The following is a 15,483-nucleotide window of genomic DNA, read 5'->3' on the forward strand; positions in this document are numbered from 1 at the left end:
ATTAGAGTCAAAGGTGACTGGGACGGAGGAGGCCTTGTCCCCGGGCTCCTGCGGGGCGCTCCAGGCCCAGTGGCGAGGGGGGACGAGGGGCAGGGAAGCCGGCAGAGGGACTCAGGCTGGCGGTGCCCGGTGGGCTTGCCCACAGCCGGAGCCGCAGCGCTTGGGGGCCGCCCCACGGCCTTCTGATGCCCCGTGGGCTTACGACCCAGCAAGGCTCCTTGTGCCCCCACCCCACTGGTCCCCGACCCCCGACGGACAATGGGGTCATCTCTCAGGGGCACACGGGGCCCACAGCCTGGCCCCTGCCTAACCTCTCTCGTCTCAGAAGGGTGAACTGGGTGGAGCTTGGGGCCAGGAAGCTGGGGGTTCCCTGGAGGGTGGCGGCAATGGGGTGGGGACAGCTGCTCACCTGGGGTGGACGGGCCTGCGCGCAGGGTGGGCAGGAACCCGCTGGCCACAGCTCTCCAGTGTTCCACAGGCACGGGGGTGACAGCAGCAGGGATTGGGCTCTGGCCGGTGGGAAGCCCTGAAGCAGCAGCAGGAACTCGGGGTCCCCCCACCGAGCAAGACCCGGAAGCGCCCTTTAGGGGCCACGCTCAGCACCCCACACGTGTGCGTGGAAGTCTCAACGCCAGTACCTGTGTGACTGGCAATGAGATCATGGGGTGGGCACCGGCCCAGCATGACCGGGTCCTTTCTAAGAGGTGAGAACAGACTCACGTAGACAGACGACCAGGTGAGGCCCGGGGGATCCCTGTGAGCCGAGGGAGAGGCCTCAGGAGGGGCCGGCCCGGATCCCGGAGCCTGGCTCTGGACCCCGAAAAACCAGGGGTGCTGTGGAGCCCCGGCGGCCCCAGCAGTGCTCAGGGTCCCGTCCTAAAGCCAGGCAGACTCAGGCCCAAGATTTGATTGAAGGGTGCTGGGCCCCCAAGCACCGGGCAGCCTCCCCACGACGTGGGGCCACAGGGACCTAGAGCGGAGGAGACCCCACCAGCCAGTGGGACACCTGCCGGGAGCACCCAAGAGCCTGGAATCCGCTGGCCCGAAGCTCGCAGGCCCACACAGGGGTCCAGTCTCCTGCGTCCCTGGCCAGGACCTCTGCCTGCCTTCTGTACTGCCCACCAGAAAAGAGGGTCAGTTTTTGTTTTTTTTTTTAAGATTTTATTTATTTATTCATGAGAGACACAGAGAGAGAGGCAGAGACCCAGGCAGAGGGAGAAGCAGGCTCCATGCAGGGAGCTCGGCGGTGGAGCGTCTCTGCCTCTGCTCAGGGCGTGACCCCGGGGTCCCGGGATCGAGTTCCGCGTCTGGCTCCCCGCGGGGAGCCTGCTCCTCCCTCTGCCTGCATCTCTGCCTCGCTCCGGGTGTCATAGATAAATAAACAACATCTGAAAAAAAATAAAAAGGGAGCGGCAGTGAGTCGGCTCCCCAGGGTGAGGAAGGGCCTGGCTGCCCGGGGCAGGACAGGGTGGTGCCCCCCAGGGGCCCAGGCTGGAAACAGCTGGGTCCCTCTCTGCACCTGCTCAGGTGCCCCGTCCGGCCTGGGGATTACGGGGTCTCCCCACCCGGTCCCTCGGGGCCCGTGTCCCTCGGGAAGCCATGGCCACCGTCCCCAAACCTTCACCCCAGGCAGCCTGGGCCTTCCTCCCACGCTGTGCCCCAGACGCGCGCGGGCTCCCCACGGTGCTGGCTGGGGTCGGGCTGGATGGACTGGCCGTGTGGCCCGACCTCTCCCTTCCTCCTTCCCGGGGGTGGGGAGCTTGGGTCACCGTCTGCTCGGGAGGACCTCAGGGTCCGGCGCTTCTGCCCCTGGGAAGCACAGAGTGGCCCGCCCAGGAAGTGCATCCCCGGGCTCCTCCAGCCCTGGAGGGCGGCCACCCGGCCAGTCCTGCGTCGTCGGCTCCCCGTCCCCCTGGGAGGCCGTGTGGTCAGCCTGCACCCCGCCACCCCCTGCGGGGCACCCCAGGCCTGGCCCGTTCTGCTCTGGGCCTTCCCGGCCTGACGCCACAGGGCTGCCCCCCAGCGGCCACTCGGGGGGCGACAGGCTCGGGCGTACCTGCAGCTCCGGGGCCACAGCTTGGCACAGGCCACCCCTGACGCCCCTGGGGCCGCTGCCTGGGCCACCGAGGAAGGAGCCTGGGACCCCCATTAGGGCTCTGACGGGGCCACGGGCCTCATGGCTCCAGGACAGACCTGCACAAGCGGAGCTGCGGGTCCGGGGAAGCCGCTTGTCCCCCACGCTGCCCGAGTCGCCTCCAGCCCAGACCCTGCAGGTGTGCGCCCGCCCCCCCAGATGGCGGCAACCCTCCCACGCCGTTCGTGAATCACTTAGCGTCCAGTCTGGAGGCGCCAGGAGGGTGACAGCGCTGCCTTCCTTGTTTTATGTTTTTAAAGATTTTATTTATTTATTCATGAGAGACACAGAGAGAGACAGAGACAGAGACAGAGGGAGAAGCAGGGAGACAGAAGCAGGACTCGATCCTGGGACCCCGGAGTCACGCCCTGGGCCGAAGGCAGGCGCCCAACCTCTTAGCCACCTGGGTGTCCCCTTTTTATTTTTATTTATTTACTTGGGAGCGAGAGCAGGAGTGGAGGGAGGGGCAGAGGGACAGGGAGACACAGGCTCCAGCGAGTGCAGAGCCCACCTCACAGCCCGAGCAGAAGTCAGGCCTCCGACGACGCTCTATGGGCCGTGCTTCCCCCCCACCCCACCGACCGCCCCCACTCCTGCGTAGTGCCCTTTCCAAGGACTTGGGGACACAACAGATTCCACCAGGACAGGATCCAGGGCTGTTTCCATTTCTTTTTCTATCCTTTTTTTTTTCCTGTAGTTTCAAGTTTTTATTTAAATTCCAATTAGAAAAAAAAAAATCCCAATTAGTTACCGTAAGGGGTAGCACCAGCCTCAGATGCAGGACACAGGGACCACCTTCCGGACCGACGTCACCCGGTGCCGCCTCGACAGGCGCCCTCCCGCATCCCCAGCACCTGCCCCCGCGGCTCCGTCACCCTCACTCTGTTCTCTGTGGCGAAGAGTCTGTTTGTTGATTTGTCTCTTTTTTCCCCTTTGCTCACTTGTTTTGCTTCTTAAATTCCACACACGCGTGAAATCACATGATGTTCGTCTTTCCCTGACTTTTGCTGGGCGTCATACCCTCTAGCTCCGCCTGAGTCACCGAACATGGCAGGATTTCATTCCATGTCGGGGCGGAATCATCTTCTGTCGCTGTTTTAATTTCTACGTCCGGTTGCGGTGGGCACAGCTGCTGTCCGCAAGACATTGTCTCGGGCAGCCCGGGGGGCTCAGCGGTTTAGTGCCGCCTTTGGCCCAGGCCCTGATCCTGGGGTCCCAGGATCGAGTCCCACGTCGGGCTCCCTGCATGGAGCCTGCTTCTCCCTCTGCCTCTGTCTCTGCTTCTCTCTGTGTGTGTCTCTCATGAATAAATAAATAAAAATCTTTTTTTTAAATTTTTATTTATTTATGATAGTCACACAGAGAGAGAGAGGCAGAGACACAGGCAGAGGGAGAAACAGGCTCCATGCACCGGGAGCCCGACGTGGGATTCGATCCCGGGTCTCCAGGATCGCGCCCTGGGCCAAAGGCAGGCGCCAAACCGCTGCGCCACCCAGGGATCCCAAATAAATAAAAATCTTAAAAAAAAAAAGAAGACATCGTCTCTTCCTGCTTGGTTTTCTTTTGGGGACCGTCCCACCCGTGGGCTACAGCTTGGCCGGTCAGCCCGTCCTGGGCAGCTGAGGTCGGGGTTGACTCAGGAAGGCGAATGGCTCCCATGGGGTCAGTGAGAGGTCATCTAGGTCTTTGCTCTCGCCCTATCCGTGGGGAATCTGAACTGGTGGAACGAGGCCTCCACTTGAGGCTGCCCCAGAAAGAAGCCATACAGAGGAAAGCTGGCCTGAGGCAGGAGAAGAGGAGTGGGTGAAGCACCTGGATCAAGCCATACCTGAAGGCTCACCCCCCAGGGTTTTCAGTTATACAAGCCAATACATTTTCTTTGGTACCTGTCATTTTGAACCTTATTTCTGTACCATGTAATCAGGAGACTCCCAATTAATGCAAGGTGTATGACCCACTAAATATTAACAATCTTAGTCTATTTTTCTATCAGATTTCTGTTTTTTTTTTTTTTTAAGATTTTATTTATTTATTCCTGAGAGACAGAGAAAGAGGCAGAGACACAGGCAGAGGGAGAAGCAGGCTCCCTGCCAGGTGTCAGATGCAGGACTCGATCCCAGGACCTCGGGGTCATGACCTGAGCCAGAAGCAGATGCTCAACCACTGAGCCACCCAGGAGTCCCAAGGAATTGTTTTTCTATTCCTGAGTTGCTAAGAAATTTTTTTTTTAATGGCAAATGAGCATTCAATTGAATCAAGTATCTGTGCAGCCATGGAGATGATGGCACGTCTCTTTTCTTCTCTGATGTGTAATGAGGAATGTGCTCATCGGCTTCCTGACACCGAAATCCTGCTGTAAGCCCCATGTGGTCATGAGGGCTCACATTTTTCTTTTTCTTTTTAAGATTTTATTTCTTTATTCATGAGAGACCCAGAGAGAGAGGCAGAGACCCAGGCGGAGGGAGAAGCAGGCTCCCTGCAGGGGGCCTGATGTGGGACTCGATCCCAAGACCCCCGGATAAGGCCCTGGGCCCAAGGCAGATGCTCAACAGCTGAGCCCCCCGGGCGTCCCTTACATTTTTCATATCTAGCTGACTTCACCTTATTACCAGTGTGCTGAGGCCCTCTGCACTCGGTGGTGAATCAGGTTGGTCTACTAATTTGCATTTTGGGGTTGAGCTCACAGGAGCCTTCTGTGAAAGTTTTAAGACCCAGATGTTCCTGTTCTGTAAACATTCCGTGAACATTTTTTTTTAATTTATTTATTTTTTTAAATTTTTATTTATTTATGATAGTCACAGAGAGAGAGAGAGAGAGGCAGAGACACAGGCAGAGGGAGAAGCAGGCTCCATGCACCGGGAGCCCAATGTGGGATTCGATCCTGGGTCTCCAGGATCGCGCCCTGGGCCAAAGGCAGGCACCAAACCGCTGCGCCACCCAGGGATCCCCTCCGTGAACATTTTTTATAAAAGATTGTGTTTATTTAATCATGAGAGAGAGAGAGAGAGAGAGAGAGGCAGAGACACAGGCAGAGGGAGAAGCAGGCCCCATGCAGGGAGCCCCACGTGGGACTCGATTCGGGGTCTCCAGGATCACACCCTTGGCCGGAGGCGGCGCTAACCCGCTGAGCCCCCCAGGCTGCCCACATTCCATGAACATTTAATCAGAATTTGCCTGTAGGGACACCTACAGGCACCTGCCTTCGGCCCAGGGTGTGACCCCAGAGTCCTGGGATCAAGTCCCCCATCGGGCTCCCCGCAGGGAGCCTGCTCCTCTCTCTGCCTGTGTCTCTGCATCTCTCTCTGTGTCTCATGAATAAATAAATAAAATCTTAAACAAACAACAAAAAAGAATTCGCCTGTGCAAGCAGCTGGAGCGGTGTGCAGCCTGTGGGCGGGACCGCGGGGACTGGCATTTTGGCAGCGGCTCCAGGGCAGGCGAGGAGCGGGACAGGGACCATGGACCAGGGCGCTGCCGGCCGGTGGGGCCCAGTGGGGCGAGGCCTGCGGTGGGCGGGGACGGCGCTGAGCACAGGTGCAGCCTGGGGGGCTCAGCGGGTTAGTGCCGCCTTTAGGGCCCCCGCCTGGGGTGGGGGGGGCCTGGCCGCTTGGGCTGAGCTCGTGGGCCCAGCTCGCCGGCCTGGCTGCTCTGCTCGTTCACTCCGCCTGCCTCGTTCTTAGGACGGAATCTGCTCCATCCTCCGCACGAACCAGCCGTTCCTAGTGTCTGCTCGGGACTGGGTCTCCGGGATTCCGGCTCGTGGCCACTGGGTCCCTCCCATCCCGCGCGCTCCCGCCACAGCTTTGGCCTTTCGCGTCTCCTTGAAGTGTGAGCCTTGAGTTTCTGTCCATCGATTTCTTTCTTTCATCCTCATCTTTAGTCGCTCCTTCCTCCTGTTCTCTCTGTGTTTCTGTTACAACCGCCCCCCCTGACCGCGTAGACGCCGGTTCAGTTTTGCAAGAAGCGCATTTCAGGCTGCGCACCTCCCCCGCGCTCCTGCGGTCCGCTGCACGGTTGGCTGGGTTGCACACTCATCATTGGCCGTTGAGAATTTTCCACGCTTTCCCCTGTGCTCGTCCCCTCGGCAGCCAAGCCACCTCGGAGCGGGTATTTTAGTTTTGAGCATATGTTTCTCTTTTGAGGAAACTCTCTTTTGATACTTAAAAGAAAAATATAGTTTTGGGAGGATTTTTTCCCCCTTTTGTAGATTCCTTGGGGTTTTCGAGGGGATAGCAAGACACGGGCAGATGGAGGTAGTTTTATTTCTTCCTTTCTATTCGTGTCTTTTGTTTTTCTGCCGCTGGCTCTGGAGCCGGAGCCTGCTCTGGCCTCAGGGAAGCCCTTTGTCCCCAGTGTCCAGGGCAACCCTAGCCCCGGGCTCTTGGACGCTTTCCCAGTCCTGTTGCGATAGTTCCTTCTAGTTTCCTGAGAGGTCTTTAAAATCATGAATAGGTGTTGAATTTTGTCAGGTTTCAATTCTTCTTCAGTCAATGAATGGCAGTGACTTTCCTTTTTATTTTTATTTTTTTGAATTTTATTTATTTATTCATGAGAGACACAGAGAGAGGGAGAAGCAGGCTCCCTGCGGGGACCCGATGCGGACCTCGAACCCTGGAATGCGGGATCATGGCCTGAGCCAAAGGCAGATGCTCAACCACTGAGCCACTCAGGTGTCCCTCTTTGGAGTTTTAAAATTATGAATCCAATGTCCTTCATATTCATAAGGCTGTTCGAATGACCTACTTCACGTTGGATCGCTTGCGGTCATCTCTGCTCTCCCGGGGATAGTCCCCTCCCATCTAAGTTGTCAAATGTACTGGAGTAGACTTGTTTATCATGTTCCCTCAATATCCTTCTGGGGTCTGGGGATCCCAGGTGGCTCAGCGGTTGGGTGTTTGCCCTTAGCTCAGGGCGTGACCCCGGGGTTCCAGGATCGAATCCCGCGTTGGGCTCCCTGCGTGGACCCAGCTTCTCCCTCTGCCTGTGTCTCTGCCTCTCTGTGTGTGTCTCTCGTGAATAAATAAAATCTTAAAAATTAAAAAAAATTTAAAAGAAAAAAATCCTTCTGGCGTCTGTAGGATCTGCAGTGATGGTCCCTCCTGTCTTGCTAGAAGTCTATCAATTTTATTGACCTTTTCTTTTTTTTTTAAATTTTTTTATTTTTATTTATTTATGATAGTCACAGAGAGAGAGAGAAAGAGAGGCAGAGACACAGGCAGAGGGAGAAGCAGGCTCCATGCACCGGGAGCCTGATGTGGGATTCGATCCCGGGTCTCCAGGATCGCGCCCTGGGCCAAAGGCAGGCGCCAAACCGCTGCGCCACCCAGGGATCCCTTTATTGACCTTTTCAAAGAAACATTTTTTGGTTCTTTGATTTAAAAAAGTATATTTTGGGCAGTCCGGGTGGCACAGCAGTTTAGTGCTGCCTTCAGCCCAGGGCCTGATCCTGGAGACCCTCTGCCTCTCTCTCTATGTCTCTCATGAATAAATAAATAAAATCTTAAAAAAATAAAATTGAAATTTAAAAGTATATTTTATTTACTTATTTGAAAAAGCGAGAGAGATCACATGCCGCGGGGGAGGCAGAGGGAGAAGCAGACTCCCCGCTCAGCGGGATCACGACCTGGGCCCAAGGCAGACCCTTCACCGACTGAGTCACTCAGGAGCTCCTACTTGCTTAAAATTTCATTGATTTCTCGTATCGGTATTATTTCCTTTCCTTCTCCTTGCTTAGTGTTTGTTTTTGCTCTTTTCCCCTCTAGACCTTAGAATGGAATCTCACCTTTTCTGTTTGAAAACTTTCTTTTTAGTCTGTTTATTGCTACAAGTTTCCCTCAAAGCTCTGTGTTTGTTGCAGTCACAAAGTTTTTACATGTTGTACTTTCGTTTTTATTCACTTCAACTTTTTTTTTTTTTTTTTTTTTTTAGTTTTCCTTGAGCTGTCTTGTTGACGCATGGGTCATTTCTTTTCTTCTTTTCTTTTTAATTTTATTTATTTATTCATGTGAGACACAGAGAGAGGCAGAGACACAGGCAGAGGGAGAAGCAGGCTCCCTGCGGGGAGCTGATGCGGGACTCGATCCTGGGACCCCGGGGTCACGGCCTGAGCCGGAGGTAGATGCCCAACCACTGAGCCACCTGGGCGCCCCGCATGGCTTGTTTTGTACATGGTGTGTAGTATAGTCTCCAAACGCTCGGGGATTTCTTATCTATTACTGATTTCATTGTGGCTAGAGATGCAATTTGATGATTTCAAGTCTTTTAAGTTTGTTGTGGTTAGTTTTCTGGCTCAGGGTATGGTCCCCCACGGTCTCCCTGGGCTCTGCCTTTGTGGGTGGAACATTCTGCACGTGCCCACTAGATCCTGTTGCTCAGTGTGAGGAGACCTTCCACATTCCTGGGGATTTTCTATCCAATTCTTCTATTAGCTGAGCTAATAGCTTTTATTAGCTTCTATCCAATTCTTCTATTCTCCTATTATAATCGTAGATTTGTCTATTTTTCGAAATAACTCTTGAGTAAAAAGAAAATCAAATGATCAAAGCATCTGGCTGGCTCAGTCTGCAGAGCATGTGACTCTTGATCTCAAGGTCATGAGTTTGAGCCCCAAGTTGGGCCTAGAGATTAGCTAAAAATAAATTTTTAAAAGATTTTTATCTTTTTTTCAATGATCCATAATGAGGGAACACTATCGATCAGCAACCTGTGGAATAGAGCAAAGTCAGTGTCAGAGGAAACCCGTTATAACCATTAAGGCATGACTTAGAAAATGTGAATGGTTGGTAATCAGTGGAGTGATGAAAAAGATAATGAGCGAACATTAGGAACAGCTCCAGGCCAACACATTCAACACATTTCTTGAAAAACACAAAGCACCAAAGCTCAGTGAAGAAGTAGTGCCCTGGGATCCCTGGGTGGTGCAGCGGTTTAGCGCCTGCCTTTGGCCCAGGGCCCGATCCTGGAGACCCGGGATCGAATCCCACGTCGGGCTCCTGGTGCATGGAGCCTGCTTCTCCCTCTGCCTGTGTCTCTCCCTCTCTCTCTCTCTCTCTCTCTCTCTCTCTCTCTCTCTGTGTGTGTGTGTGTGTGTGACTATCATAAAAAAAAAAAAAAAAAAAAGGGATCCCTGGGTGGCGCAGCGGTTTGGCGCCTGCCTTTGGCCCAGGGCGCGATCCTGGAGACCCGGGATCGAATCCCACGTCGGGCTCCCGGTGCATGGAGCCTGCTTCTCCCTCTGCCTGTGTCTCTGCGCGCCTCTCTCTCTCTCTCTGTGACTATCATAAATAAATAAAACATTTAAAAAAAATTTAAAAAAAAGAAAATGCAAATTAAAACCACATGGAGGGACACCCCGGTGGCTCAGTGATTTAGCACCTGCCTTCGCCTGGATCGAGTCCCACATCGGGCTTCCCCCAGGGAGCCTGCTTCTCCCTTTGCCTGTGTCTCTGTCTCTCTCTCTCTCTCTGTGTCTCTCATGAATACATAAATAAAATCTTTTAAGAAACTAAATAAAAATAAAAATAAAACCACAATGGAGGGACACCTGGGTGGCTCAGTGGTTGAGAATCTGCCCTTGGCCCAGGGTGAGACCCTGGAGTCCCGGGATCGAGTCCTCCATCAGGCGCCCCACAGGGATTGTGCTTCTCCCTCTGCCTGTGTCTCTCTGTGTCTCTTATTTATAAATAAATAAAATCCTAAAAAAATAAAATAAATAAAACCACGATGGATACCACCGCACACCTATTAAAATGGCTGAGAGTAGGAAGACCCACCGCAGCCTCGGTCAGCCGATGGCCACCACCCCGGGAGGGCGTGTCCAGGTAGGCCACGAGCTGCGGGGTATTTACCGAGACAAAGGAAAGCATGTGTCCTCGCAGAGACTCGAATACAGATGGTTGTAGCAGCTGTTCCTGTGACAGCCCCAAGCTGGACTCCACCACCCGTGTCCTTCAATAGGTAGGTGGCTAAGCCAGGTGGGGTTACCTGTCCCCACGGCCGTCAGGTGCCATGAGCCCCGTGGATGGGTCGGGGCTGGGCGGGAAGGCCGGCAGGAGCGGACAGGCCGCGGGCCGGGCTGGTTGGCGGAGCCACCACCTGATCTCAGTCCTGAGTTCAAGCCCCGTGCTGGGCGGAGCGCTTACTTAAAAAAAAAAAAAAAAAAAGACTACATATTCTATGACTTTATGCATCTGAACTTATGGAAATCTATAGTGGTGGAGGGAGATGGGCGGCTGGCCGTGCCGGGGGTGGGGATGGGCAGGAGGTCGGCGCTGCGGGGCTTCACCGCTGGGCTGCGGCGATGGTTTCACGGGCGTCGGTGCACGTGCAGACGTGTGAAATCGTGCCCTGCAGAAGCGTGTAGTTTGTCGCGTGTCCGCGTGGATCAGATTGTTTAAAACTTCAAGAGGTGGCGGCGGGCAGGCGTGGGGGGCCCTGGCCACACTGGTCAGAAAAGCCGGTGACTCTGGGTCTCGGGGTCACGAGTTGGAGCCCCGGGAGGTGGAGCGCTTACTGAATAAATAAATAAGCTAAAAAAACAACTTCACCTGGTTTTCTGGAACATCCGCTTTGGGGAAGGTCTCTCTGGGAACCCAGTGGCGGCGCTGTGATGAACACAGGTCACAGGAGGCCACTTGTGGGCACATCAGGTCAGCAGCCCGGGGCCTCCCAGCCAGCAGCAGCCACAGCATGAGGTGACCTAGGGCCCAGGTCCAGCGGGGCACGCGGGGCCAGAACGTGTGTGCGTGTGTCCTGGGTGTGGAGGCCTCTGCTCCTGGGCAGTTGATGTCTGGAGAACACACTGAAGGTGGGCGCTACAGGATGGGCAGGGTCCTGGGTCACCTGTGAGCGAGGAGGCCCTGAGAGGCCCTGCAGGCGCAGAGTGGGCCCGAGACCAGGGCCAGCCCCGGGCTTGTAGAGCCAGGCTGGAGAGGGGGGGGCGGGAAGCTGTCCACTGCACTTTGCGGTTTTCCATCCCCTTTCAGGAGCCAGCCTCTCCTGTGGAAGCACTTCCCTGACGTGGAGCCCGCAGCGCACTTGCCCACCTGGTGGCTGGGGCTGTTTCTGGGGGGGTCTGCTGGGGGGGGGGGGGAGCTGCGCTGTTCCAAGAAAAGCCTTCCCCACCCGTGAAGGTGTCTTGTAGTCTGCGGGTTACTTAAAAACAGCCACTATTATAAATAGATGTGTGAGCTAACCCCAGGCCGGGAGCACAGGGAGGAGGTGGGTGAGCCAGGGTCCTGGGGCCGCTGGCCTTGGCTGCTCCCTTCACAGGCTGCCCTCCGCCCTCTGCGCTCCTTCGGGCTGATTTCAGGGTTCGACCCCGTCCCCAACTGCCCCAAAGGACACCAGCCCCGTTCAACGATCTGAAGTTACATGAAGGGCTCCATCAGGGTGGGTTTCTTTTCTTTCCTTTCCTTTCCTTTCCTTTCCTTTCCTTTCCTTTCCTTTCCTTTCCTTTCCTTTCCTTTCCTTTCCTTTCCTTTCCTTTCCTTTCTTTTTTTTTCTTTCTTTCTTTCTTTCTTTCTTTCTTTCTTTCTTTCTTTCTTTCTTTCTTTCCTCTTTCTTCTTTTCTTCTTTTTTAGGTTTTATTTATTTGAGAGAGAGCAAGAGCAGGGGGAGGGGCAGAGGGAGAAGCAGGGAGCCCCACGAGGACTCGATCCCAGGACCCTGACATCAGGGCCTGAGCCCCAGGCAGACGCTTCACCGCTGAGCCCCCTGGGCACCCCAGGGTGGGCACTTCTGCAGAGTGTGGACACACCGGGCTGTCCTGCCCATGTCCCCTGGTGTCCCCAGCATCCACATCCGTGTGGCCGGCGGGCGTCCCACCCATGCTGCCTCCGTCCATCACTGCCTGCGTCCATCACTTACTACCGTCCTGTAATCACCAACCGTTTTCAGGCACAGAGCACGTGGTCGTTGGCCCAAGCCCCATGTTGAGTGTAGACATGACTTAAAATCTTCACTTAAAAAAAATATTATTTATCTTATTTTTTTAAAGGTTTTCATTTATTCATTCATGAGACACAAGAGAGGCAGAAGCAGAGACACAGGCAGTGGGAGAAGCAGGGAGCGCTACGTGGGACTCCAGGATCACGCCCCGGGCCAAAGGCAGGCGCCAAACCGCTGCGCCCCCCAGGGACCTCTATCTTATTTTTTTAATTGAAGTTCGATTTGACTTAAAATCTTTTAAAGAAAATTCTCTTTTCAAAATTAAATATAATTACCTCCCTTCTAAGCAAAAAGGGAAACTTTATTTAACGTTTCTCTATAAGGTTACGTGGCCAGCATGTTATGTCCCATTTTCACAGGGGTTCAGTTTGGGGGGGTGCAGCGGCTCTGCTGGAGAGGCGGGGGCGCAGGGACCCTTCCCTGCGGGGGCGGAGGCCTTGGGGGGAGGCCGTGGGGAGGGAGGCAGTGGGGACGGGGCTGTGTGGTGAGGTCCTGGGGGCGGAGCCCTGGGGCGAGGCCCTGGGGCGGGGCCATAGGGGAGACCGTGGGGGCGGGGCCATGGAGGGAGGCCGTAGGGGGCGGGGCCCTGGGGCGGGGCCGTGGGGAGGCCGTGGGGGCGGGGCCATAGGGGGGAGGCCGTAGGGGGCGAGGCCGTAGGGGGAGGCCGTGGGGAGGGAGGCTGTGGGGCGGCCCCGTGGGGAGGGAGGCCTAGGGCCGGGGCCGTGTGGGAGGCGGCCGTGGGGAGGCCGTGGGGGGCAGACCCCGGGCCCTCGGGCGTGTCCGCAGCACAGCTGCCCTCCCAGTGTCCGCAGGGAGCCGCCCCCGCCCCGCCGCCCGCTTCGGCTTCAGCCCCGACGTCGGGCCGCCGGATCCGGGGCGACCCGGTGAGTCTGGGCCCGTGTGAGCCGAGGCTGCAGCCCCGCCGGCGCGTCAGGGCCCGGCACCAGCGCCCCAGTCCTTGCCCCGTTGCACGGCCTCGGCCCCTTGTTGAGATTTCTCCACCTCAAGTACTTTCCCAGAACTTCTAAACCGTGAAGTGTCTAAGAAAGAGGCCGCCGCTCCCCCCTCCGGGGCTCAGCGGGTGGGCGTCGGCCTCACCCAGGGCGGGACCCCGGGGTCCTGGGCTCCCCACACGGAGCCTGCTTCTCCCTCTGCCTGGGTCTCCGCCTCTCTCTGTGTCTCATGAATAAATAAATAAAATTAAAAAAAAAAAAAAAGGAGGCCGAGGTGGATGCCGCTGTGCGTCACCTGCCAGGCTGCGTATGCAATAATCGGCTTGTGGTGCGGCGTGGCGTGGCGGGGCGCAAGGGTGGAGGGTGGACGGTAGAGGGTGCAGGTGCAGGGTGCAGGGTGCAGAGTGGAGGGTGCAGGTGCAGAGTGGAGGGTGCAGGGTGCAGGTACAGGGTGGAGGGTGCACGGTGCAGGTGCAGGGTGCAGGGTGGCCTGCCCACCGCTGCCCAGACCGGGCCCCGGAAGCCAGCGTCCCGCCCACGACCCAGCCCTGCCCACCGAGTGTAGCCAAACCTGTCGGGCCTGTCTCATCAGCGGGGCGCTGGGAGGCCTGGAGGCTGGCGAGCTGCCAGCTTCCCGGATCCCGGATCCCCGGGCGCCGAGCACAGAGGAAAATGAATCCTCGAATCCTCGCTCCAAACCAAAGCAGCTTCAGGGAGAAAGCACTAGCCCGAATCTAACGCTGTCCTAAGGAGCCTGGGGCCTGGGAGGAGCAGGGGCCTCCCCCGACCTCACGCGGGCGCCCCTACCTCCCCCTCTCCTTCATTACTGGGCTCTGGGTTCTAGTGGCCTCAGTGGGGGTTCCGACCTGGGTGGGGAATCGTGTGCAAGTGGCTGGGCAGGCGACTCTTTGGACAGGCGGGCGTGCCTGTCCCCCAGCAGAGCCCCCCCAGGCGCCCCGAGATCCTGGAGGCCTCGCTTCACCTGCTGTGGGTTTCCAGGTGCTTGGCTGCTTTGTGAGGCCCCCCAAACCTGGTTGGGTCCTGAGGATCCCCCCAAACCAGGATGCAGGACCCCCACCCCACACCAGGTACTGATGCTCAGAAATAGGACCTGCGTCCACATCTGTCGCCAGTTTAGGAAATTCAGGGGTGAGGGTGCCGCCCGGGCTAGGATGGGGGGTGGGGAACAGACGCCCTGCAGGCAGCTCTGGCACTTGGAGACCCTACACCGGGAGACCGGCTCTGCCCAAGTGCCGCTGGGGAGACGCGGGACAGTAAAGAGGGCCCATTACACTGTTTACGTAGAACAAATTACTACTGGAGTTGCGTTCGTGGTTGTTAAGACCTTTTAAAAAATATTTGAGAGGCAGCGAGAGCACAGAGAGGCAGAGAGAGAAGCAGAGTCCCTGCCCATGCGGGACACGAGCCCGGGACCCCAGGATCACGCCCTGGGCCAGAGGCAGACTCAACCCACTGAGCCACCTGGGCGCCCCGAGGGATTACCTCTAAAGATTTATTTGGAATAGAACACATTTATTTACTTGAGATAGAATCTCAAGTCGACTCTGTGCCGAGTGCAGAGCCCGATGCAGGGCTCTATCCCACGCCGCTGAGATCACCTGAGCCGAAACCAGGAGCCGGGCAGTCGGCCCACTGGGCCAGCCAGGTGCCCCCGAGAGACTGTTTTTAGACACACGAGCTGATTTATGTATAAATGACTCAAAGTCTGGAATTTGCTTCCAAGTAGCCCCGCGGGTGGACACACGGGTGAGGGACTGTCGTGGCGGCAGCTCCGAGCAGATGCGGCAGGCTCGGGCTCCCCCAGAGCTGGGCCGCTCTCACCGCCTCTGCTGGGCGCGCGGGATGCTCCGGAACCAGTGGGAGGTCCTGCTGGTGGGCTGCCGGAGGCGGGGGTCGCCCACCCGCCCGGGACGTCGGGAGGCTTCAGGGGTGGCACCCGTGCCACCTGCTGCCCTGGCCTGTCTGTCCAAGGGTCTGTGGTCTGCAGAACAGGGGTCTCCCCCGCCCCTCTCTGGGCCGGACCCCAGAACCCAGGACTCTGACCCGAGGGGCTCCTCCCAGAGCCCAGAGGAGGCTCCCAGGGCAGCTGGGGACCCTCAAAGCTGGTGGGGGGGCAGCTTGCAGCACCCAGGTGCCAGCTGAGAAGGGAAGCCCTGGGGGTCCATGGGCTTGGATCCAGAAACTGAACACTGACCATACCCGCTGGGCACACCCACCCCCTCCCTCTGGTTTTGAGCTGCTGCAGCCCCAGCACCCCCAGTTCCTCTGCCCACAAGCCACCCCAATGTGTCCAGTCAGGGCTGGGGCTTCTTTCTCCCCTGGCGCCCTCAGCCTTGTCCCCCAGAGACGGGACAGCCCTCCTTGGGGGATGCAGAGTGGGTCCCGTGCCCCGGACAGCGGAGCAGCCCACAGACAGCGCCACCAGCC

This window comes from Canis lupus, chromosome 9, assembly GCF_003254725.2.
Source record: "Canis lupus dingo isolate Sandy chromosome 9, ASM325472v2, whole genome shotgun sequence".
In the NCBI taxonomy this organism is placed as follows: domain Eukaryota; kingdom Metazoa; phylum Chordata; class Mammalia; order Carnivora; family Canidae; genus Canis; species Canis lupus.